Below are 25,226 nucleotides of genomic sequence, written 5' to 3' on the forward strand. Positions count from 1 at the left end.
AAAAAAATTCGTCTAAAAGTATACAGAGTCATTCTGCTATGAACAAGGGCTTACACATTCCTTCTGTGAGCACAGTAATCACTGGCGAAATAAGATAACACAATATGTGAAGGTGTTATGCAAACTCAAGGGAGCTTTATTATTCTGCTGTGCTATTTTAGTCATTTGAGAATCATTTATTTTCTATTGTGCTATATGCTGCATCCAGGACAGCTAAGGATTACTATTTTGATTGACCTTGACATGTACATAAATGAGCCTTTATTATTTTTCCCCCAAAAGCTTAAAGTCAGCACAGTTATGTGAAGGTCCAGAGGCAGTGAAGAGTCAAGAGTTTCGCTGGAAGACAGAAGCAACAGTAGATGGCAATGGTAACACCAAATGACATTTTTTTTTATTTTTTTAATTTTTATTTATTTATTTATGATAGTCACAGAGAGAAAGAGGCAGAGACACAGGCAGAGGGAGAAGCAGGCTCCATGCATCGGGAGCCTGATGTGGGATTCGATCCCGGGTCTCCAGGATCGCGCCCTGGGCCAAAGGCAGGCGCCAAACCGCTGCGCCACCCAGGGATCCCACCAAATGACATTTTTAAGAATTAAGACGAATCAAGCAGAAGACTTCGTGCTTAAATCTCAAGGCAACAGGAAAAGAAAAAAGGCATGTGAGCAGAGTGCCACCATCAGTCTTAAAATTAATATACAGTGATGGTCAGGAAAGAGCACAGGAACCTGGGAGAGGCCTATTAGCCCACCGTCGGTCACTAAGAGAGCCTAAACACGGTGGCTTGGGGAGATAAAGTAAAAGGAACCCACAAGAAATGGGATCGAAGATAGGTGACTGCAAGACGATGTACTAAAATGGAAATACTGGGATGCCTGAGTGGCTCAGCAGTTGAGCATCTGCCTTTGGCTCAGGACGTGATCCTGGGATGTGGGATCAAGTCCCACATCAGGCTTCCTGCGAGGAGCCTGCTTCTCCCTCTGCCTGTGTCTCTGCCTCTCTTTCTCTCCGTGTCTCCCATGAATATATAAATAAAATCTTTAAAAAAAATAAAATAAAATGGAAATACTACATGGGCGGGTCAGAGGAGAGTGGGGATTTGAGGGGGTTGAGGAGAAGGAGTTCAATCAGAGACATACATGCAGAGGTTATAAAACTGCATCAGTTCTGGTATGGTTCCTATTATTAATCATTTTCTTGGACCCAGTCACCAAGTCAAATCAAAATCTGGCAAACAGAAAACAGGATAATTTTCAGCCTCTGCCATTGAATATGAAGTCTAAGGTCATACCCCTAATTACAACAAATACTTTTTCCCCAAATTCCACTCTAGTTCCTATGTGAAGATTACCACGGCACTGCAGGATCCCTAGGAGAAGGTATTTCTTGTGTGAACATGCCCAGGGAAGTTAGAAATCCTTTGATCACCAAAACCCAGAGCAGATACTGATTTGTGAAGTCACTTGGGCTAACATTCCCTAGGTGTCCCCTGCTGCTAAGTGTCATCCTACAGGCCACCAACTGCTTAACAGCTTCTTTGTTAAACTGCTTGTTAACAAGGCCTTGGCACACAGAAGATGCAGATCACACACTCCCATTCAGGAGCTACTCTCGGTCAGGCTAAATGTGCAGGTGAAGGAGGTTTAACAGCAAACTTACGGGGCCGTGCAAAAACCTGGAACACGGCCATTCTCCGCAACCCACGGGAGGTACAACCCTACGGATACGGGTATTCTCTGGTTCATGGAGATGGTTTCCAAAAGCCAGAGACCAGTAATCGCCGTGGGTATCAAAACTATGATAACCAAGGTTTGAGTTTCGCAGCAGAGCCCCTAAACTGTTATGGGTTAAAAGTTCTCACAGCCCCTCAGAGAGCGCTCAGGGCCTACCTCTGCTGAAGACAGAGGCTCAGGGCCCAACTCGATTTTATCTATATTGAGATGAACCGCGGAGGTAGCGGGGAACTAAGAGCATCCTGAAGGTACCCAAACACCTTGCTTGGCCAGACATCCCTTTACTAACATTTACCAGCAGTTAGTGGCATGAGGCATTTTCTCTATTTTGCAGGTAAACCTCCATCCAGCTGGTCCACTTTCCAACAGCTGAGTGGCCTGTCGGGTACCATCCAAGTGCCAAGGAGCTCTCGGTTTTTTTCCAGGAGGAAATGTGCGACTCGGGGGGGGGGGGGGGGGGCTTCCAAGCATTCCGATTTCATGCACAAAAACGTCCCACGACAGTGAGACAGAGCGCCTAACAAAAGGAGGAAACGTGATGACAAAGCACGGTCCTGTGCCAGGAGCGGCGCTTCTGGGGTCGGTGTTCTGGCTGCAAACCGGTCTACACGGACAAAACCCGAACCGCACCCTGGGCACCGCGCTAATGAACCCGTTATTTTCCATAACGGGGGGCGCAGATACTGTCGCACCCCGTGCTCCAGGCGGCCTCCCGCTGGTTTCTGAACGTCTGTGCTGCTGGCGCCCCGCGCCCCGCTCCGACTCCGGGGCACGCAGGGCCTCAGGTTTCACCCGTCACCTGCTGGCTCCCCAACAACACGGCTCTTTGTGAGGCTCGCGGCGCGCACTGCAGACACGTTTCCAGAGAAAACACTTCAAGAGACGCTTTGAGAAGTCCCGAGACTCGCGTTGTAAAAGCAAATTGCACGCCCGGCCTGCTCGCTCCCGGCCGGGCCGACGTGCGGTCCCCGGGCGTTCAACGAAGGGGGCGCGGGGCGGAAACGAGGTCACCCTCCTTGGGGGCGCGGCAGGTGCCGCGGGGTCGACCCGCGCCCGCAGCCGGGACCGCGACACCCGGGGGCAGCCCGGCCGCGAGGGGGCGCCCCGACCCCCGGCCCCCCCCAGCCCCACCCCGCGTCCGGGCGCCCCCAGGGGCCGAGCCCCACACCCCGCGGCTGGGGGCGACTCCTGGGCGCCGACGCGAGGCCCGCGGAGCATCACCCCGTCCCCAGGGGCGCCCGGACCCCGCACCCACCTGCAGCCAACGCCGCGCGGAGCAGCCCCCCCCCCCGTCCCCAGAGGCGTCCGGACTCCCCGTCCCCAGGGGCGCCCGGACCCCGCACCCACCTGCAGCCAACGCCGCGCGGAGCACCCAGCCCCGTCCCCAGGGGCGCCCGGACCCCTTCCCGTCCCCAGGGGGCGCGCAGACCCCCGCACCCACCTGCAGCCAACGCCGCGCGGAGCACCCAGTCCCGTCCCCAGGGACGCCCGGACCCCCCCGCCCCAGGGGGCACCCCGACCCCCGCACCCACCTGCAGCCGATCGCCGCGCGGAGCAGCCCCCCGTCCCCAGGGGCACCCAGACCCCCGCACCCACCTGCAGCCAACGCCGCGCGGAGCACCCAGCCCCGTCCCCAGGGGCGCCCGGACCCCGCACCCACCTGCAGCCGACGCCACGCGGAGCACCCAGCCCGTCCCCAGGGACGCCCGGACCCCGCGCCCAGGGGCACCCGACCCCGCACTCACCTGCAGCCAACGCCGCGCGGAGCAGCACCGGCCCCGCGGCCGGACAGCGCCGAGCAGCCCCGCAACCCTCGGCGTCCAGCTCGGGGCCAGCCCGCGGCTCCCCCCTGCGGCCGCGGGGCCTCCCCAAGGCAGGCAGGACCGGGTGCCCCGCGGGTCGCCGTCACCCACCCGCTTCCGGAGCCGACCCCGCGGGGCGGAGGGGCGGGGGCGGCGGGCGCAGGCCCCCCCGTGGGTCTCCGCCCCCGCCCCGCCCCCGGCAGCCCCCGCCCCCCCCGCCCCCTTTCGGCGCGACGCGGCGACCCTCACCGGCTGCAGCTCCCTAACCAGCCGCGGGGGGCCCCCCGCCTCGGGGCCACCGCACCCCCGCGCCCCGGCTCCGCGTTTCTCCGGAATCCTCCACCCCCGGGGAGGGAAGAAAAAAAAACAAGAAAACCACCAACAACAAACCCGCGTCCGCCCCTGCGCCCGGGGCCGGCGATCTTCAAAAGTAACCGGAGGCCGCGTTCAAAAAAGTGACCGTTTCGGGGCGGCCCGGGTGGCTCCGCGGCTTGGCGCCGCCTGCAGCCCGGGGCGCGACCCTGGGGACCCGGGATCGAGGCCCGCGTCGGGCTCCCCGCGTGCAGCCTGCGTCTCCCTCTGCCTCTCTCTCTCTCTCTCTCTCTGTCTCTCATTTAAAAAAATTAAATAAAATAAAAAAAGAGAAAAGTAGCCGTTTCGCCTCCTGCCGGCCCCCTCCGCCGCTGCGGGCGCAGCCCCAGCCCGCGGCCGCCTTCCAGGCCGGGTCCCCGCCGACCGCGGCCCCGCAGGTCCCCGGAGGGGTCGCCCGCCCGCCGGGCCGCCTCGCGCCGGCAGCCTGCAGCCTGCAGCCTTACCTCCGGCCCCGCTCCACCCAGGAGCCGCGAGGGCCGCGGCGGGGACCCCGGGACGCTTATGTACCCCGCCCCCCCCGCAGGTGCAGCTCGGCCACGAAACGCGCGGAGTTATGCGAGGCCACCTCCGAAAGAGACCCTCTCCACTGAGCCCCATAAACATGAGGTCAGCAGATGGCACGTTCAACCCAGTTCTCACTCCGAAGGGCTCGTTAACATATGAATCCCCCCCTTAGGGACTCTTCTTGCACTTCGCGGGGAGTCCGGCCACTTAGCGCAGGGGATTCATCTTTATCGGTAAATAACAGCGAAAGAGAAGGGGGCCGGGGTCATGGGATACGCTTAATGGACTACGTGAAGAAGAGATTTCTGTAAACGGGTTAGGGGAGTATCATTATCCAGACGCAAGAACGTGCCTGAGACTTACTCTAATCCTGTCTTAGAGCGAATTTCTAGGTGACGCCCAGAAAAAAGGGAAGTTTGGCGTTGGTTGTCTACAGAAAGGGCCAAAAAAAAAAAAAAAAAAAAAAAAAAGAGGCAAAACCAAGGCCTCACAGCAAGCCGAGAGAGGGGAGGGCTGGGGAGCCTCAGCACCTGAGGTGTGGATGCATCACTTCTGAACCAGGGTTCGATTTCTACAGTAGCCAAGGGAGGGGGGAGAAAAAGATGCCATATTTTAAGTATTTAGGACTTTGGTCAGTCTATGAGGTGCTATTATTACACAAACACAACTTGAAATGATCACCGGTTCCTTAGGGATCCTACCTTTTCTTTAAGGTAAAAAATAAAGAAAATCCTCCAACCATCAGGATTCCTTGGGAGTGATTTGCAATATGTTTCTACACATAGAACCGAACTGGTCCCTGTCACTGCGACTTAAAAATGCACAGACAGGTTGCCATAAAGGGAGCAGTCAGGTAATTAACTGTGGCCAGTCTCGGTTATCTCTGCCTTAAAGCACAGCAGCCGAAGAGAAGCTCCTTTTTTCCCTTTTTCTTTTTTTTTTTAAACCTATTGTTTTCCAGTGTTGGAGACAAAAATCTGTGGCTCTGCTGGTAGACTAATTTGGAAACACTGATCCAGACAACAGGATTTGTAATTCAAATGGACTCTCTGTTGGCCGACAGGGATTTCCAGTTTGGAAGACTGATCCTACCCAGTTCCAACGCTAGAGCCCCTTCCGGCCTCCCGATTGCGGGGGGACTCACGGGAGGGCGGGCGGGGGGTGGGGGGGGCTCGCAAGGGGACCTGCGAAATGAACCATGAGGGCCTAGGGCAGGTTTCCTTTTTCCTCTCTCACTCTGGGCTTCCTGGGGGGAGTCATCAGGCGACGGTACCTACAGGACAAAGGTGCACTTAGTGGCTTCAATCAAACCCCTAAACTACTGTATCATTATGATAAAGGGAGGATCAGTGGACCGGTGCTTTGAGCCAGGTGGATCCTTCTAGAAACAGCTTTTAAAGGAGAGCTACACATTAGCCAGGGCCACAGAAGCCTCCCAAACTACAAACCCTAGCGACACTTATCAGTATTAAATGTCAGCCATTGTGACTGTGCTTCCTCTAAGGCGGTTCCTTGTAAATACTTTTTTTTTTTTTTTTTTTTTTTTTTTACAATTTCAACAGGTACTGTCAGCTTTATGGCCTATTGTCGGTGTTTTTAGTGATGAAGCGCTTTGGAGAGAGTTAAAAGCTCCCCTCTAATGTTCAATCTAAATGCAACAGACTTCTCCTCTGGCCTGAAAGGCATTGCTATTGTCAAGGGTGAACTCGGGCAGGATGGGGAGCAAGGCCCCCCACTAGCATCCTTTTGTTTCAGCCCAGTGGAATATTCATTGCTTGCAGATCACACTTAGGGGAGGCTGAGAAAGGCAGCCCAGAAATTCACAGGCCTTGGTTTCCTCGCCCCATCCGGGTCTCTGCTCCACAGTAACCTCCGCAGAGGGGCCTCCCCAACCCTCCTGGTCCCCCAGGATCGCCTCTCCCCCTGGTTGGCGCTCCTTATCTTCATGGCTCTTAGCTTTGCTTGACATGATGTGTCTGTTCACGTTTTGCTGTTTTTCTCCTCCCACCCCTCCTCCTCCTCCAGGCAGGGACCTTGGGGATTCGCTGCTCTATTCTCAGCACTTGGAACCATCCCTGGCGCGCAGCAGACAAGCTCAATAAACATGAGCTACGTGAACAAGGGAGTTGTGGACAGTCTTCTCAGGCCCTCACACACCTTACTTGTACAAGTAAGTCTGTTTCTAACCTGAGACCTTACTGAGCCACAAGGTCCTAGTGGAAGGGACTATGATAGAAAGTCAGAAAACTGCCAAGGGCAAAGAAATAAAGAGGCAGCATTTTGTCAACCGCCTGCCAGCTCCACTGGATCTGGAAGAAAGAGATAAAATACAAAACAGAAAGCAAAGCTTGGTGCTATTTCTTGGTTCTCCTGCGATTTGTATATAGTGACCTTGAGGTCTTCTCCTTGCCTCTGTTTTTTTCATTTGTAGAACAGACCTGCTTTTTTAGTTTTAAGAGGGAGAGTTGCTCTTGGTCTCAGACATTTGGAAGAATTTGTAGCTAAATACCAGAAATCTGGGAAGAGTCCATTTAAATGATTGCATGTCTCAGAGGTTCTTACGAGAAAAAAAGAGATCCAGGGCGCTAATATTCGTCAGGTGACATCTCACTCAACAAATTCGAGGGTCAGCTGGCATATGTAACGTTAAGTAGGGTGACGGCTTTGGTCTTCAGTGACACTGAGGTCTAGGACAGCAGTTTGGCTGTTCTGACCCTATACAGACAGGTAGCCAAAGAATCTCAAGTAACACCTGTATGCAGGATGTGATTTCTAATTCAAATGGCTTTTAAAACACCCCCCCCACCCAAAAAAAAGAACCACAAAGTCATAGAAGCAGACAGTACAGTTGACAACCTGTGGGATCCCACATCTTGTCTAGATTTAAAAAAACAGATCCAGAGGAATAATCATCATAATTCATCATGCTTGTTACCAAATGTTAGCACTGAAAGTTTATGTTTTCTTTTTCTTGTTCATTTTCAGCATTTCTGTTGTGCCTCAGATTGGGCCAGCTACCCCGGTGGGTTACTGCACATTTGCAAATTCTGAGTCTGTAGCCCCCCCCAGGGGAGGACCCCACCCCCCACCCCCAGGCAGACACCAGCTCTTCCCTGCCTTACCAGGCATTCCGCTGTTTTATCATAGGTTAGGGTTTCTCTAGGCCTCCAATTACTTTCCTCGCCCTCTGATTATATTTAAAGCAATGTGATTAGAGAGCACGGGCTCTTTAACATTTTCTGCACCCAACTGCTCTCTAGGTTTCCTACTCCCATCCTCCCAGCTGTCTGCCCCCCCCCCACCTCTGGGAGCACAGTCACTGCTCCTGTCCCAGTCCCCAGGGGCGCTGGGCCTGCAGCCCCAGGAGGGCTCCAAGTCTCTTCTCTGCCCATCACTCACTGTGACATTGGGAGAGGTCACTTCTCTACCGTGTTGTCTTCATGTCTAAAAATTCTAGTGTTCAGGCGAGGTCAACGATTTAGAACTTCTGAGGAGGGAACACAATGCTTGTTTCAACTAAAATAAGAATCTCAGTATAGAAACGGACGAAGGAGGGGCGCCTGGGTGGCTCCGTGGTTGAGCAGCTGCCTTTGGCTCAGGGCTTGATCCTGGGGTCCTGGGATCATGTCCTGCGTCAGGCCTCCCTGTAGGGAGCCTGCTTCTCCCTCTCTGGGTCTCTCATGAATAGATAAAAATCTTAAAAAAAAAAAAAAGTAAAAAGCTAGAACGAAAAAAGAAACAGAGGAAGGGGAAGCTGCTCTGTTGGAGCTCTGGGTTGGTCTCTTCCCAAACCCCTCCCAGCAGTACCTTCCCCACCCTCACCCCCCTCTCATTCTTTCAGGTGGGCACTCAGGCTCCCTCACCTCAAACTAGATGCACCTGGAGACTCCATCAGTTCCAGTATTTTCTGAGTCTCTTAAAACTCAACAGCTGGTTAGGACACTCACAGATAGGTGTTTGCAGCTGTGTTGGGTTGATCCACAGCCCAAGCTGGGTGGGAAAATGGGGCGGGGGGCAAGGTCCTTCCTTTCACTCCTGCTCAGGATTCTAACTTCTGGTAAAAACGGGCCGCTGTCTTTGCCCACCCCACTTCCTCTCCCAACTTTTCTGGAATCCTCCTTCCCCACCCCAGGAAATGTTCATTGTTTTTCGTGGACAGATAATTAAACTAATATTCAAGCACAATGACCTTAAGCTCTTCACCTCTCTCTGCTTCTGTAGACGTGTGGTGTTTTTTGTTTGCTTGTTTTTTTTTAAGATTTTATTTATTCATGAGAGACACAGAGAGAGAGGTAGAGATAGAGGCAGAGGCAGAAGCAGGCACCACGCGGGGAGCCCGATGTGGGACTCGATCCCAAGACTCTAGGATCATGACCTGAGCCAAAGGCAGACGCTCAACCACTGAGCAGCCACCCAGGCATCCCGTGATGTATGGTTTAAATACAGACTTCACTACTGCAAAGCTACCAAAATATTAAGGAATGAAGAATAAATCTTGCAATAACTACCGAGAGATCTCTATGCATGAAGGATATCCAAGATATAGTAAGATTCAAACCCCAATATATAGTCTGATCACATTGTTATAACTAATAATATGTAGGCTACTATATACCTAGCAAAAGTATTTAGAAGAATATAAATACCAAACCATTAATGTGTTTTCTAGAGGAAGACAGACAATAAGAAACTATCACTCCTTAATTTATATCTGTAAAATAAATGTCTTTTCATAACTTCATGTTATTTATAACCTTTTTCTATTTATAGTGATCAGATAAAACTTTTACAATTTAAGAGACAATAGAGAAGATATACCACAATATTAATATAAGGAAGAACTCTCAGAAGCAGAAAGTGATGCTCGTGATTTAATTACTGATTGATACGGGAAAACACAAGAACACACAAGTCCTCTCCCTGTATCTTCCTCTCAGTCGCAAACTTTAATAGTGGATCTCCGCTGTATTTATTTAAAATACTTTGGGAAGGGAGTGTAGCAGCCCCACATTTGCAAGAAGTCAGATGTACTGGCTCAGGAGCCACTCCAGTTGATGCCTCCTACATCCATCCATCGATTCACTGATATGTTCCTCGGTTGACTTAAAAGAGATCTCTTGAAGGGCAGCCTTGTCAGACCTAAATCCTCCCCTTAAGTTAAGGATTTCATATTCTATTTATGTCTTGATTTATTTCAAAAAGGCACAGAAAAATGTACAAGGTGAGTGGGGAAAAGAATTTCTTTTCTCAAAATACACAACAAGCCACTTTGATAATACTACACTAGAGGGGTGGTTAAAATTATAATCCAGGAATAAGGGGAGCCTGGGTGGCCCAGGTGGGTAAGCATCTGCCTTCAGCTCAGGTCATGATCCTAGGGGTCCCCGCTCTCCTTGCTTGTGCTCTCTTGTTCTCTCTGTCAAGTAAAAAAAATCTTAAAAAAAAGAAAATCCAGGGCAGCCCTGATGGCTTAGCAGTTTAGCACCGCCTTCAGCCCATGGTGTGATCCTAGAGACCTGGGATCGAGTCCCACATCAGGCTTCCTGCATGGAGCCTGCTTCTCCCTCTGCCTGTGTCTCTGCCTCTCTCTGTGTGTCTTTCATAAATAAATAAAATCTTTAAAAATAATAATAATCCAGGAATAATAGGAAATGTTGATCAATTCTGGCTAGAAGGTGAAGATTAAGGAAGTGGGAAGGTAGGGCAAGCTTTTAGGTCTTTAAGGAATAGAAGCAGTTGATCATGGTAATTCTTAGAGTGGAGCTGGGGCAGGGAATAGGGCCCAGGTCAGACTGAGCCAATCAAAGCTTGAGAAGAGTGAGCAGCTCTTAGTAAACCCATGATAAATGCGACAGGAAGACAGGAAGATAGGAGGAAGGGCAGGAGACTGTGCCCAAAGGCAGGCAGGATCGCTAAGCTACTCTGAGGGCTATGGGAGCCACAGAAGTTCAAGCAGAGAAGGGTGACGTGATTGTATCTATGCCCTAATTAGAGGGAGGGCAGAGAGAGCAGCACAGAGGAACTAGGTGGGAAGGGCTTAGAAACTGTCCCAGTCGAGGGCAGAGAAGATAAGAGAGTGTGTCTGAGGGTGAAAAAACTGGACTTGTGGCGGCCCGGTGTGTATGCTGGGGCCAGGGTGGCAGACGGGGTGCAGACCTTCCTAAATGAATCAGCATTCCCATAGTTTCCTTGAAAGACAGCCAAAAGTTTAGCCCTGATGTGGGCTCTACCTTGAATCTGCAAATACCTTCCACTGCCCAAGGGAAATAAAGGGTTTACATTTTTCTTTTTAATCTCCACATCCAAAGTGGAACTTGAACTCATGACCCAGAGATCAAGAGTCCCAGCCTCTACCAATTGAGCCAGTCAGGCACCCAGGAGTTGCATTGCTTGCTTGCTTGCTTTCATTCATCCTTTCCTTTCTCTTCCTTCCTTCAGATTTATTTATTTGAGAAAGGGCGGGGGGCCAGGGGGTGCGCAGAGAGAGAGAAGCAGACTCCTCACTGAGCCCGATCCCACAACTCCAAGATCGTGACCTGAACCGAAATCAAGAGTTGGACGCTCAACGGACTGAGCCACCCAGGCGCCCCAGGATTTACATTTCTAGGCTCAACCTTTATCTTCCTGTTTAAAGTCACCTTTAAAACACAGTATTTGGGCAGCCCCGGTGGCTCAGCGGTTTAGCGCCCCCTTCAGCCCAGGGTGTGATCCTGGAGTCCCAGGATCGAGTCCCAGGTCAGGCTCCCTGCATGGAGCCTGCTTCTCCCTCTGCCTGTGACTCTGCCTCCCTCCCTCTCTCTGTGTGTCTCTCATGACTAAATAAAAATAAAATCTTTAAAAATAAAACACAGTATTTACATCCTCTAGTGTTAAAGAGCTTGGGGTCATCACTGGGAAAGACACAGGCCCAAGATTTTCAGGTGGGAAGCTAATCTATCTAGAACTCCCCAACTGCGACCACAGACGTCAAGATGGTATTGAAAATGCAGCTGCAATGTCAAGGGGGCCCCCTCTACAGCCTGGAAGTTCGTGTTTTACCCCAAACATCTAAGTACTAGGTATTTCTTTGTCTTAAACTTTAAAATTATGGAGTATTTGGGCAGCCCTTGTGGCTCAGCAGTTTGGCGCCTGCCTTCGGCCTAGGGTGTGATCCTGGAGACCCGGGATCGAGTCCCACGTCGGGCTCCCTGCATGGAGCCTGCTCCTCCCTCTGCCTGTGTCTCTGCCTCTCTCTGTCTCGGTGTCTCTCGTGAATAAATAAAAAAAAAAAAATCTTTAAAAAAATAAAATAAAATTATGGAGTATTCGCTGCTTTATTTCATGAACTACACACGCAAAGCTATTTTGCTCACCTGCGTACCTTCCTACGCTACTCAAACTCTCCACCACCTAAAACGGTTGATTCTCCACGAGGGAGAATGTGGACCCAACAAGAGGCAGGGCAGCTTTTAACACTGTTACTCTGTGCTATAACTAATCGAGGTGTTCTTAGAGAGGTGTCAGCAAAGAATTGTTTCGAGCAGCCAGAAGCCTCTTGCCAAGAAAGAAAAAGGTCAGCAAAGCTCTCCAGAACCTTTCTTTATCTTATCTGCGATCCCAAGGTCCTCTCTGCAACCGTGGGAATTTAAAAGAGGTGATCTTTGTAGTGGAGACTGGTTTGCAAGCCTTAATTAGATTGTGCCAGGGACAGGATCTGGAATTCAAATTGTTCTATTGGTCCTGAATCACGCAGTTCTAGATGAGTGACCGTCTTTTGAGACGAGTTACCTGCAATATTTCCTTTCTCCTTTATGCTTGCAGCTGTGGTCTCTTCAGCCTGGAGTTGCTGCTGAATCATAGAGGGGTGAAGGCCACGGAGCTCCCCTCTTTTGTTTAGGGATCGACACACAGGCCTGGAATATCGGGCACTTCGCCTGGCACGCATGGGATTCTCAGGAAATATTTGCTGAGTGTCTTGCTCACATTTGATTCTCCACAGAACCTGACACAGGCCTTGCACAGACTAAACTAAATACTCCTTTTTCTACCTCAACGACCAGTCCGTTGATTGTTTTTATTTTTTATTTAGATTTTTTTCTAAGTGTGCCAACTAATTTGAGGTTAAATTTTCCAGGTTTTTTTTTTTTTTTTAAGGATTTTATCTATTTCTTCATGAGAGACACACGCAGAGAGAGGCAGCGACACGGGCAGACGGAGAAGCAGGCTCCATGCAGGGAGCCCGATGTGGGACTCGATCCCGGGACCCCAGGATCACGCCCTGGGCCGAAGGCAGACGCTAAACCCCTGAGCTACCCAGGCGTCCCAGATTTTCCAGTTTTACTGTTTAAAGTAATCTCATGAAATTTATCGCTTAAGTCATTTATTCTCTCTGGCTTCTGAGATCTGATGGGGACTAACTGGTTAATTTGAAGTCTCTTTAGAAAGCTCCAATTTCTGGGGGATCCCTGGGTAGCTCAGCGGTTTGGCGCCTGCCTTTGGCCCAGGGCACAGTCCTGGAGTCCCGGGATTGAGTCCCGCATCGGGCTTCCTGCATGCAGCCTGCTTCTCCCTCTGCCTGTGTCTCTGCCTCTCTCTCTCTGTCTATCATGAATGAATGAATAAATAAATAAATCTTTTAAAAATAAAAAAGCTCCAATTTCCAACTCCTGTGCTCCACCCACCTCCAAAGCAACATCCTACCTCCTCCTCTAGCTCCTCCCAGTCTCACGATGGTCCCACCAGTACTCCAAGTGGCCAATACTCCAACCCATCATCCCAGAGCCTCCCTCAAGCGGCTGTCTATCCTCATCCGGTTACTTCTCAGGTCTGTGTGTGTCTCGTAAGCTTTCCTAGTGGCCTGTCTCCGTCGTGTCTGTGTGGCTGGGGCCTCCCTGCCCCGGGGTCACCACAGCAGTCTGACTCACCTCTTCACACCCTCTCACCTCCGCAGCTTCTCCTCCACTTGACCACCACCAATGCGACTGGGTTCATTCTGCTACTTCAAAATCCCTTCTTCATGGGTTCTTTGCAGTTCCAGCCCCTGTGGAATCTTCTAGCTCTCTCACCACCACCTGGCCTAACTCACCTTGGGCTCTGTCACTGGTGGTTTCCAAACATACTAAGCTGTTTCATGACCTCTGACTAATCCAGCTGGCTTAGTTGGCTCCGGCTAGCCACTCACTTTGATCTGCCCAACTCACTGGCTTCCCGATTGAATTTGAGGTGGGTTGTGGCCATGTGCCAGGGCGTCTACACTGTCCTTCCTCTCTGCCCCAGGACCCTCCATTAGTCCCAAGGCTCCCATCTTATTCAGGCTAATCCCCCCACCCAAATTACAGTTTATTTTCTTTCTCAATCAAAACTTTTATTCCCAGGCCCCTGGGTGGTTCAGCAGTTGAGCCTCTGTCTTTGGCTCAGGGTGTGATCCCAGGGTCCTGGGATCGAGTCCCACATTGGGCTCCCTACAGGGAGCCTGCTTCTCCCTCTGCCTGTGTCTGCCTCTCTCTCTCTCTGTCTCTCATGAATAAATAAATAAAATCCTTTTTTAAAAAAAAAAATTTATTCACTACAACGACATGACTCTCTTCTTATGTGCACACAGCCTTGAGATAACCCAGAGGCTTTCCTTTCCACCCAGAGGCTACACCAATAAGGACGGGCTACAGCCACTATTTCGGTCAGTATTAGTGTATGGAAGAGCTATATTTTTGAGGAATAGACCTCCTGGTGTTTCTAGCTCCTTCAAGAGCTTTCCCAGATGCTTCCATTCTCCTTCTGCCAAGCCTATGCCAAATAGTTCCGTGAAAACGGTCATGTGCCATTGCTGGATTAACAGAGACCACAACAAACATGGTGCCATCGCCCAAGTTGTCAGAATTTTGGGTCCATTAATCTCATCACTAGATTAGATGCTTCTTGAGAGCAGCATCTGCCCCCCCTTCCATTATGGCACAGGACACAGCATAACAAGGATGACTTGCTGGAGGCCATGTCGGTTAAGTACAGTTAACTTTGGCCAGGTGTGGAGACCAGGGCTGCAGGGGGTGGACCCCCCCCACCCCACTGTCAGTACCAGCCCCAGGAGTGACACGCTCTGTGGTTCCAGAAGCAAAAGCGCCTGATCCCACATCCATTCACCCTGCTTCAAACCCAACCCTTGAAGACACAACCAAATCATGAAGAGCCTGCTGTGGACCATACTGAAGAAACCTGTTTAAGACCCAGAAACAAATGTAAAGTGATAGGAGATCTACAACTTGGGAGTGTGCCGAGTAGTGAAATTGGAAGTGAGGTGAGTCAGAGACCAAACATAATCGCCAGGCTAAGGGTGGAAATGGCTGAAATAGAGAAAACCAGGACTTTCCAAGGAAAAGCTGGGTACGCTCTGTCTGAAGATAATCAGGGTGAAGAAGCTGTTTGTAAGGAATAGAAGTGAGGTCTGAATGGATCTGGAGGCTGCAAACGTCCATAGCCCCCTTGAGGGGAGGGGGATGCGGCCTTAGAGCCTTTCACCCAGGCCCTGCCATAGGGCCTGCCTTTCAATGAATATTCAGTATCGAATGAGGAGTCAGGTATGAGAATTGTGTGTCATTTGACAGACAGTGTGATGTTACTGCATTTTCTGTGGTGAAGAAAATAGTGGAAGATCACCATTAACACCACATGAACCTCCTTATTATTATTATAGCACCTATAACTTTAGGAGCACTTGGTTGCTGGGCACTGTGCTAAATCCTATGCAAATATCTTTTTTTTAAGATTTTATTTATTTACTCGTGAGAGACACACAGAGAGACACAGGCAGAGGGAGAAACGGGCTCCATGCAGGGAGGCCGACGTGGGACTTGATCCCAGGTCCCCAGGATCATGCCCTGGGCTGAAGGCGGCGCTAAACCGCTGAGCCACCTGGGCTGCCCTACAAATATCTTTAAAAAAAATCCTTGTGACAGCAGCAGGTGGATCCTATCTTCCTCATTTTACAGGTGAGAAAAGAAAGGCAACTTGCTCCACCTAAACCATCAGCAAGTTAGTGCAAGAGCCTGGAATCCAAATCTGGTCTGATATCAAAACCTAGAGTCTTAAACCACTATGTTATTTGTTTTCAAAGCACTGAGCTTCTTGGGGCGCCTGGGTGGCTTGGTGGGTTAAGCATCTGCCTTCGGCTCAGGTCATGATCCTAGGGTCTTCGGAAGGAGCCCTGGGTCAGGCTCCCTTGCTCAGTGGGGAGCCTGCTTCTCCCTCCTCATCCCCCCTCCTCCTGCATGTGCTCTCTCAACCTCTCTCCGTCTGTCTGAAATAAATAAAATCTTTTAAAAATTAAATAAAAATAGAGTTTCTTATAAATAGCAAAATAAAATGCTTTGCTTTCCCCAACTTATCCCTCAGCAACATCATCAGAAAGTGAGGAAAAATAATTCTAGAAGTTTCAAATCCCATGCTATTTGGGATCGAAATGAAGCAGTAATTGTCAGTCAAAGGGGCGCTCAATGAGCATATTAGCTATGCTGGTCTCAAGGACCAAAGCCTTACGTACCTCAAAGGAGTTGGAGCCCCAGCCCCCAACCCTGGAGGATCACCAGACAAATGAGTTCTCTGAAGCAGTTCATGGCACCATTTTAATTTCTACAGATACAAAATCATTTTATTGTTCAAATACAACAAAACGGGCCTGTTCCTGCAGATCATATATATAACAGTTGCTCTATTGCCTGTTAGTCATCACCCGTACCGGGGTGTACTAAGCTCTTACTCAAACGGGTTCATTCTTAGATGGGTTCAGTAGCCCAACCATCACCTCCTCAACATAATGGCAGATTATGCTCAACAAAGGGCAAACCATGAGAATGGTTCAGCTTCTAAGTCTGGGGGTAACGCATCCTACTGAATGCATCTGACGCAGCATCCTCAAGGCAAAGGCACAGAAGCAGTGTGGCCATTAATAAACTTGTCAGACAAAATTGATCACACTTCAATTCCCAGAACCATAAGACATTTATATATATATTTTTTTCATATATATATATATATATATATATTTTTTTTTTTTTTATTTTTTTTACCAAGGTCCTTCAGTTCAGGTGCAGCAAATGAAAAACGAAGACAAAAGAACTGCTACTCTGGCAGCATTTCTGGGTGATTCTAATTGCCAGTATGTCCCCCCAACAAAACTTTCTTGCAGATGGGCCCAAATAATAGAGGACTCATATTACATCACAGAGGTTTGGAAGGACAATCTGCTTCCTATGTTGACATAACTCAATGGGAGTTCCAATTTAAGGCTGCTGGCTGCATTGTTGCTCATGTAATGGACCAAATCGCATTTCCATTATTGAATTTTTAGCTTCTCTTCCAATAGATTCTTTTTATTATTATTATTATTATTATTATTATTATTATTATTATTCGAGAGAGAGCACAAGCAGTCGGAAAGGCAGAGGAAAAGAGAGAAGCCGACTCCCCACTGAGCAGGGAGCCTGACCTGGAACTTGATCCCAGGATCTGGAGGTCATGACCTGAGCCAAAGGCAGACACTTACCCATCTGAGCCGCCAGGCACCCCTCTTTCTATTGATTCAAACGAGATTCTAGGAATCTTTGAAATGCTTCTCTCTTCCCTCTGGCAAAGCACATTTTGGGGGGCGCAATTTAGTGAGAACTGAAAGTATCATCAGAAAATAGCTTTATGAAATAATCATGTTTTCGGGATCGGAAGAGTCAAAGGTTTTTTTTGAAAGAACGCAATGCTATGGTGAGACAACCTCTTCAAATGGGGCCACCACTCAAAAGATAAAAGAGGAAGGCAAATTCCTGTGCAGCCAACACTTATGACCTCTTTCTTGTCTTTCCAAGAACCTTTAAAATGACTTTCTCAAACGTGCAACTGTCTGATGCCTAAGACGACCTTTCGTGAAGTGCAGCTTTTTTTTTTTGCACATACATATTAAAATCTACAGTATCTAAAATCTAGTAAAATCTAAAATATTCATCACTGTTTCTTTTTTTTTAAATATTTTATTTATTCATGAGAGAGAGAGAGAGAGAGAGAGAGAGAGAGAGAGAGAGAGAGGCAGAGACACAGGCAGAGGGAGGAGCAGGCTCCATGCAGGGAGCCTGACGTGGGACTCGATCCTGGGGCTGTAGGATCACGCCCTGGGCTGAAGGCAGGCACTTAAACCCCTGAGCCACCCAGGCTGCCCTCATCACTGTTTCTCATGCTTGATTAAGAGAGTTCTTAGGGAGAATAAATATGATGATGGCACACATAAATATTTGGAATTTTTGAAAGCCTGTAATAAGAATATCTCGGCATTATGATGCTGATGCTGTGTAATAACGAATTTATTTTACAGTAGAATTATAAGGGGAAGAGAATTCCAGATGACCACCAGCGTGTCAGCTAGACTGCATATCTTTCTGGGCATTATAAGGATGCTATTCACTGTCATCATCAACACCGCCAGGAGACATCAGGAGAGGGTGGGCTGGGGCCTCTGCCAACGTTAGTCCTGGGAGCCTGCCAACCGGTATGGCCATCATGACCATCGCTGGGTAGATTCCTGGTGGCAGGTTTTGTTTTGAGTGGGGGAGGAACTGACAATTAATTAACAGAATGGCCTGGGAATGAGTGGACATGAGTGGACATTTACAGTTTCATAAGTTTTTTTCCCAGATGGTTTTACATCTCAGTTCTGAAAGGCAAAATATAGGGACTACTTCACCACGGGGCTTCAAAGGTACGATTTTTTTTTTTTTTTAAGTATTTGCTTCTCTGCTCCTTTCTATTTCCAACTATCAGGGACCCACATTGCTCACTGGAATGTATTTTTAGGGCAGATGGGGGAAAGAGGCCAAGTTTCAGATGTCTCTTTTCTCTATTTCTTTCCTTCACTGTAAGGTTTTCTTTATGGACCTTTCAGTCTTCCTTTTTCATAGCCTCCTAATGCAAAACAGGTTAAAAAGAGCAATGAATGTAACAAACCACATGTTGCTTTGCTTGCTTGCTTTCTTTTCTTTTCTTTTCTTTCTTTTTTTTTTTTTTTGGAGGAGAAAAAAATCCAGCTTACAAGAAGAGTATGCAACTTAGCAGTTAACTGAAATTAAAGATGTTTTAAAGATTTCTTAACCCTTGTCTTGGCCATCTTGTAATATTTTAAAATATAAACTGAAACATGATTATGATAAACTCTGAAGGAAACAGAAGATGTTAAGACTATGGGTGAGAGTTTACAAAATTATTTTTGACTTATGAGGCACTCTGAGTATTTTCACCTACGCCAAAGGTAAGAGACGCAATAAAAAATTAACTTTCAGGATTTCACTGTGAAATTGACACTAGTACAACATTCTAGACCCCAGATTAACAATCCATATCTGGGCTTCCACAGACTTGCATAAATTATTCAAAAATTTTATGGCTCAATTCAGCTGTCAAAGAGAAGAGCCTTTTGACAACACTTCACACCTGTTACTTATCTAGTAAAGTCCTGGGCTGAGTTACTCCCACCTGGGATGAGCATGTCCAGACTTCCCTCACATTCATTTTACACAGGGGACAGATTCTTTTGGAGTGCCCAGTAGTAAAAAAAAATTAAGACACACTAAAATCCCTGTTATTTTCCCCAAATAGATGATCACAACGCAGATCTTAACTAAAGTAACTGCTGAAAAAGAAGCATAAGCCTTACAATTCCATCGCAAGAGATGGTCTATTTACAGCTCTCCCATGCAACACATATACACACAACAACAACAAAAAAAAAATTAAGAGCCACTGACTTCATTATCTGTTCTGAGGAAAGGACTAGACAACGAAAAATAAATACAAAATAACAGAAATTATGCAAGCTAACTTTTCTTCTGGGTCTTATACTCATAGGAAATGTGAATGCCTAAAATCAGAATGCATCAGAATATTCCCAGCTGCTGGCTAATTCTCACTGTGGGCATCTCTGATTAAGCCCAGCACCTTCTTTATTTTTTTTTTAAGATTTTATTTATTTATTCATGACAGACACAGAAAAAGAGGCAGAGACATAGGCAGAGGGAGAAGCAGGCTTTCTGAGGGGAGCCCAATGGGGTACTTGATCCCAGGACCCCAGGATCACGCCCTGAGCCAAAGACAGATGCTCAACCACTGAGCCATCCAGGCATCCCCCAACACCTTCTTTATACCTTAACTCAACTCACTTAATAGAGAGAGGGATGAAGGCGAGGTCACGTTTGAGGTTCCTGCCACATCCACAAATCCCTCTCCATAGTCCTCCCATTGTCTCTTAGCTTATAATTCAAAAGCAGGGGTGGGTGGGTGGGGGGGTGGGGCGGTTCTGGTTATTTAATTATGTGAGAAAGGGAATTCTTGGGGAAAAGAGGTTTGAGAAAAATATCTAGTTTAAATTCCGAGTCCACAGCAAAGACCAGAAACAAAACCCCACTTCCTCAGACAAATCATACGTGGATTTGAGAAGTTCCAAATACTAATCCCACTGAAGTGGGATCTGCTGACGGTTTTCTAAAGAGGGAAATGAGATGCAAAGAAAAGTGGGGTCTTAGGAAAAGTCTACATCATACAAGATGAGGGCACTTAAAAAGCAGATTTCTGAAAACAGAGCCAGGATCGGCTCAGAGGCTTGTCTCCTGGACAGGAGTCCTGGGCACGGTGCCAGGAAAGCAAACCTCTTGTTCAGGGAAATTTGGTGGGCAGAGTGGGAAAGCTGCTCTGTTAGAATTCAAGTGTCTTTAAGGAGAAAGTCCTGATGAGGAACAAAAGGGTACCTGCCCCCAGAAAAGCACACTTAATGGGCAGAAAATATGGTCACCCTGGAACTGATTCCACAGATGGGTTACTTCTCCCTTTGGGGGGCATTGGAGCTGGGCAGGTACGTGAGGAAGCTATGCTAATACGACCCGGACTGTGTTGAAACTACTGAATAAGGTTTGTATTTGGTAGGATGCTAGGGCTGCAAGTGACAGAAACCAAACTAATGTAAGGAGGACCAGGGTGGGGAGTGATAGTCCACTGGAAGGGTACAGGAGTGTCTCAGAAAGCCACATGGTAGGAATGTGGCTCAAGCTCAGAAAACGGCTGCAGTGCAGAAATGGGAGTCCCTCCAATGTCCAAACAACATTTTCCCTCCGTTTCCTGTCTCTGCTTCTTTCTAGGGAACACTTCAGTCCTTGCAAAACAGGACTCTGTGGCTCCTCAGTCTATGAGGTTAAAAAATGGCCACATCCCAACTTTTGGGCTGAGAATCCAACGTGACTGCCAAGGATCCACCATGGACCATGGATCCATGGGGATAGATGGATTTGAATTTGGGTGTGTGTGTGTTTTAGGCTGCAGGCCAGTAATTCCCAGTGAAGGTGGAACCGTTTTGTCCTACACAGATACTCCAAAAATGTCTATTCCATGGGTTTTAAATTCTACTTGTAGAATGGGGCAGGAGGGCTTGCCATTACATATTACGGATGGGAATTAGGTTATCCATACCACTGGTGATCAAAGAGCAACTGATGCTGCGCTGGCTGGCAATCTCCTGGAAAGCCTTAAGATGTACACGTGCGGGACACCTGGGCGGCTAAGCGACTGACTCTTGATTTCGGCTCAGGTCATGACCTAAGATTGTGAGATCACGTCCATGTGGGGCTCTGCACTGGGCATGGAGCCTGCTTAAGATTCTCTCTACCCCTCCTTACCCCTGCTTGGGCTTTCAGTCTCTCTTAAAAAAAAAAAAAAAAAGATCTACAGATGCCTGGATTATATTCCTATAGATTTTGATTCCGTAAGTGTGAGTTAGGACCCAGAAATCTGCATTTCATACTGTCTCTCTGTAACTAGGTTTAGGAACCAGCGATCTGTAGGACACCACTTTGGTTAACTAGCTCTCCTAAGACAACGCTAAATTTGTGGAAGGAGAATGAGGAGCTATATTAAGTTTTCATTGAGTAGTCAATGGGAAATTCTACTTGGACACAACAAGGTCTTTGATCCTGCTCATGAAGCAGTCATGCTGATGAGTGAACCCTCAGATCTCTTTCATGAAAAGTTCTGAAAGGATAAATGCCATTTTGGGGATGTGACCCACTTCAGTTAACAAGCCTTTCTTAAATGAAACATAACTCCTCTTTTATTATATTAAGTGTATATATATATTAAACTGGTCTTTTGGTGTGGCTGTGCTGCTGGTTTTAATCCACAGAACCTTTGAAAAACCATGGTTTCTCATGAACAAAATTTTGTAGGTTTTTTTTGTTGTTGTTAAAAAAAAAAAAACCCATGAAATGAGAAATGTAAAGCCATTGCACATCTAATATTTAAACACATTATTTTGGGGACATGCAATGCTTAATTTTAATTATGCATGTTTTTTTGTAGTTTCAGCACATTTCCTATGCATAAACTGCACTTTCCTGAAGCTTTTGAGGCAAGTGCTATTCCCATTGATGTAAATTAATTACCGTCCCCCAGTTAACTGCTTTATTGCACGGGAGAATTTTCTGCAGCGAGCAGTAGATTACTGTAAGGAAAACTTCTGGAGGGACTAACATCCCTTCCCCATCACACCATCGATGAAGGTTGCACCGCACTGAGCAGGAAGCAGAACATGAATGATGTTGACAGATTTTTCGAAAGCCAGCACATCTGTGTTGATTTAATGCGGAGAAAGAGAAGATGACTACAGGCTAGTCATGTGATAGATGATATGTAAGCTTATCACCAGGCTGAATTGCAATATTGACAGTATTAATTTTTCCTCATTAGCCAGAGAACAAGGTAAAAACATATCTGAGGATACACAGTAGGATTAGATTACCAGTCCTGTTCCCGTGTGATTTTTATCAGGGTATGAAATGCAATTACGTCAATCTCATTGAATTAATCCATCAATTTGTCACTTGGGGGTTTTACAAAAGTTAACTGTATAAACAAATGAGAGTGCAAGTATATTTTGATGATGATTGAGAACACTTTTTACATTTTTAAAAAGGATCATCACATGGTAATAGTCCTTCTTTTGTACTGGTTATGGTGGAAAATGAAAAGTATGGAGAATGTGGCTCTGATGGAGGCAACAGGAAAAGGGGAAGGGGTGGAATGTTGGCCCTGGACTAAGTATTTTTATAAAGGATCCTCCATACTCATACTGCTTAAGGGCACTATGAAGTTTATTATATGGCAATAATCTTAGCACAACATATTTTCCTGTTAGAATATCCTGTACCATTACCTTGAACTTTTTTTGGCTTAAAACCGAAGTGTGTCTGAACATTATGTGTAATGTAATTCCCACAAATGAGCTACTGTTTGGAGGGGGGGGAAAAAGGCAAGTGGTAATAAATCTGTAAATCCCTACTACGGTTTTCAGGATAACCTTTATTGGTCTGGGCTCAACAGTTTAATACGTAGGTATATAACATCTACCAAATTAGAAATGTAAAATCCATCAACGGATCTCATTGATACAGAACTGTGGCATAAATAGCTTTATTCTTCAGAGCGTTGTGTACTTATTATTTAGGGAGCTATTATAAAATGGCTTTATTGTTTATTTGCTTGTTGTTTGTTTAAAGGAAAAACAATAGGGAGAGAAATATGCTCTAAGTTAAACAACTGGGAATTATCTCAGAGTTGCCTGGTTTGAAACACAGTTGGGCAGAAAAGTATCAAAAGCATTAAAAAAAAAAAAAGCATTGAAAAAAGGAAAAGGATTAATTCAGAGGGGGGAGTGGGTACACTTTCAGGGCCCCAGGGAGGCTGTGGTGCTCCACTCTGGAGTGTGGGATGGAGAGGAGGACACAGGGCTTGTCATTGTACTTCTGCTTCCGCCGACAATTGCCTGGAAGATCTTTACCCTCTGGGCCTCAGTTTCTCATCCTCAAAGTGGTAGATGATCTCTGAGGTCTTTTGACTGTGATATCCTGTAATTCTCTGATTTCTCCAGTTTAGAAAACCTAAGACTGGAGGTCAGCTGTGTACATAGGGGGCCATTTTAAACCAACAGGCTGTTTTAAAATTCATTGCTATACCCCAGAGGGGTGAAGTAAAAACAACTGCACTTATTCCCTTTGAAAGCAGCAGCCTGCTGGCAGTGAGCATTGCTCTTGCAGAGAAGACCACAGACAGGGATGTGCCTGGAAGTCTGAGCAGACACACCAACCCTTTTTGTCTCTTTTTGGTTTAGACAGTTTAAAACTTCAAATGAAAGTTCCCAGGCATGGACCCTAAATTCTCTAACTCATCTGCAAGTCCTTAGTCTGAAATGGAAAATTCTATTTTGGGAAACTGTCTAGAGATGCATTTAGGCTAACGTGAAGGAAAAGATGGAAAGCAAACTTGAACATAAAACATGGGAACTCTCACAGAACTGATGAAAAAGGAAAATGAAATTCTTTCTTTAAAGCACACACCAGAATAAAGTTCTAAGGGACTCAAAAAGCATGTTCCCACAGCACCTGTCACTTCCCTACTATATTCTGTTCACCGCTTAATTATTTGTGTGATGTCTGTGGTCTCTTTTGGGCTGGAAGACTTCGGAGCATGGCGAATATGGCTGCTTTGCTCAGTCCTATATCCAAGAATTAGGCTAACACCCTCCAGGGAGAGGAGGACAGATGTTTGTTGAGTGACTGAATGGCTGAATTATGAATACAAGTAATTTTAGGAGACTATCCAAGATGTGGAACACTCAGGATATTAGAATGTCAATTAAAAAATGACCACCACTTACCCCATTTTTTCTGCTTCCCATTCTACCAATGGCCTTTCCTAAGAAATAATTCATGCCTTTTGGTCTGAAAGATAATCAAAATCATTTTCCAGTTGGAAAGCATGACATTTTCTTTTTTTTTTTTTAAAAAAAAGATTTTATTTATTTATTCATGATAGAGAGGCAGAGACACAGGCAGAGGGAGAAGCAGGCTCCATGCAGGGAGCCTGACGTGGGACTCGATCCTGGCAGTCCAGGATCACGCCCTGGGCCAAAGGCAGGCGCTTAAACCGCTGAGCCACCCAGGCTGCCCCAGCACAACATTTTCTTGAAAAAATCTTTAATTGGCTTTCATCTGTATTTTATCCTTGGTATAATTAATTTTTTTAAATGGGTAAACAGGGCAGCCCCAGTGGCTCAGCGGTTTAGCGCCACCTTCAGCCCAGGGCCTGATCCTGGAGACCTGGGATTGAGTCCCATGTCAGGCTCCCTGCATGGAGCCTGCTTCTCCCTCTGCCTGTGTCTCTGCCTCTCTCTCTCTCTCTGTTTCTGTCATGAATAAATAAATAAAATATTTAAAGAATAAAATAAAATAAAATAAAATAAAATAAAATGGGTAAACAAATGAATTCCCTGAATCGATACTATTTTCCCCAAAATCTTTATTGAGATGGGCACTTGCAAGGTTTGCATTTTTGTAAGAAAAGGGTCTGTGTCCTACATCTCTGTGTTATTACACAAGAGCCTATAAAACCTTTATCTACACGTCTAGCAATGACACTAACCTGCTCCGTTAAGAGCTCTAATAAAAAGTTGTGTGATAAAAATGCCAAGGCCTGCTTATCTGAAAAGATCCTCCCTAGTTCAAAGGGTCAGTTTCACACCAGGGTCCCAAAGTCTTATCAGCTGGCTCTTCAGAGCCTTGCCATTGTAAAACAAAGGATTCCTCCGACTGGCATGACAATGGTTCAATCACCAGACACTTCAAAAGAAGCAGGCCCTGCACAGGGGATGCCCTGAGTTTGCCCCTCACTGTGCTGTTTACACACAGGGTCCAACAGCTCATCCCACAACAAAGGCCAGGCAGGATAGTCAAGGGCACTGGGCCTGCAGAGTAGTCAAGGACTCTCT

General features: G+C 47.2%; 1 protein-coding gene across 5 annotated transcripts in view; it reads right to left on the minus strand.

Annotated features, from left to right (window-relative positions):
- Positions 1 to 25,226, minus strand: part of PRICKLE1 (prickle planar cell polarity protein 1) — a 112,821-nt gene that overhangs the window by 17,293 nt on the left and 70,302 nt on the right. The window contains exon 1 of one of the 5 annotated variants that reach the window (XM_055318721.1): positions 3,929 to 4,044. The exons of 3 other annotated variants lie outside the window; for them this stretch is intronic. The gene's annotated coding sequence lies outside the window, so the exon portion shown is untranslated. Of the gene's footprint in view, positions 1 to 3,481; positions 3,581 to 3,928; positions 4,045 to 25,226 lie in introns of those variants that run through there. One more of the 5 variants, XM_055318720.1, reaches the window with a different exon arrangement.

The sequence above is a fragment of the Nyctereutes procyonoides genome, unplaced genomic scaffold (genome assembly GCF_905146905.1).
Source record: "Nyctereutes procyonoides isolate TBG_1078 unplaced genomic scaffold, NYPRO_anot_genome, whole genome shotgun sequence".
In the NCBI taxonomy this organism is placed as follows: Eukaryota; Metazoa; Chordata; class Mammalia; order Carnivora; family Canidae; genus Nyctereutes; species Nyctereutes procyonoides.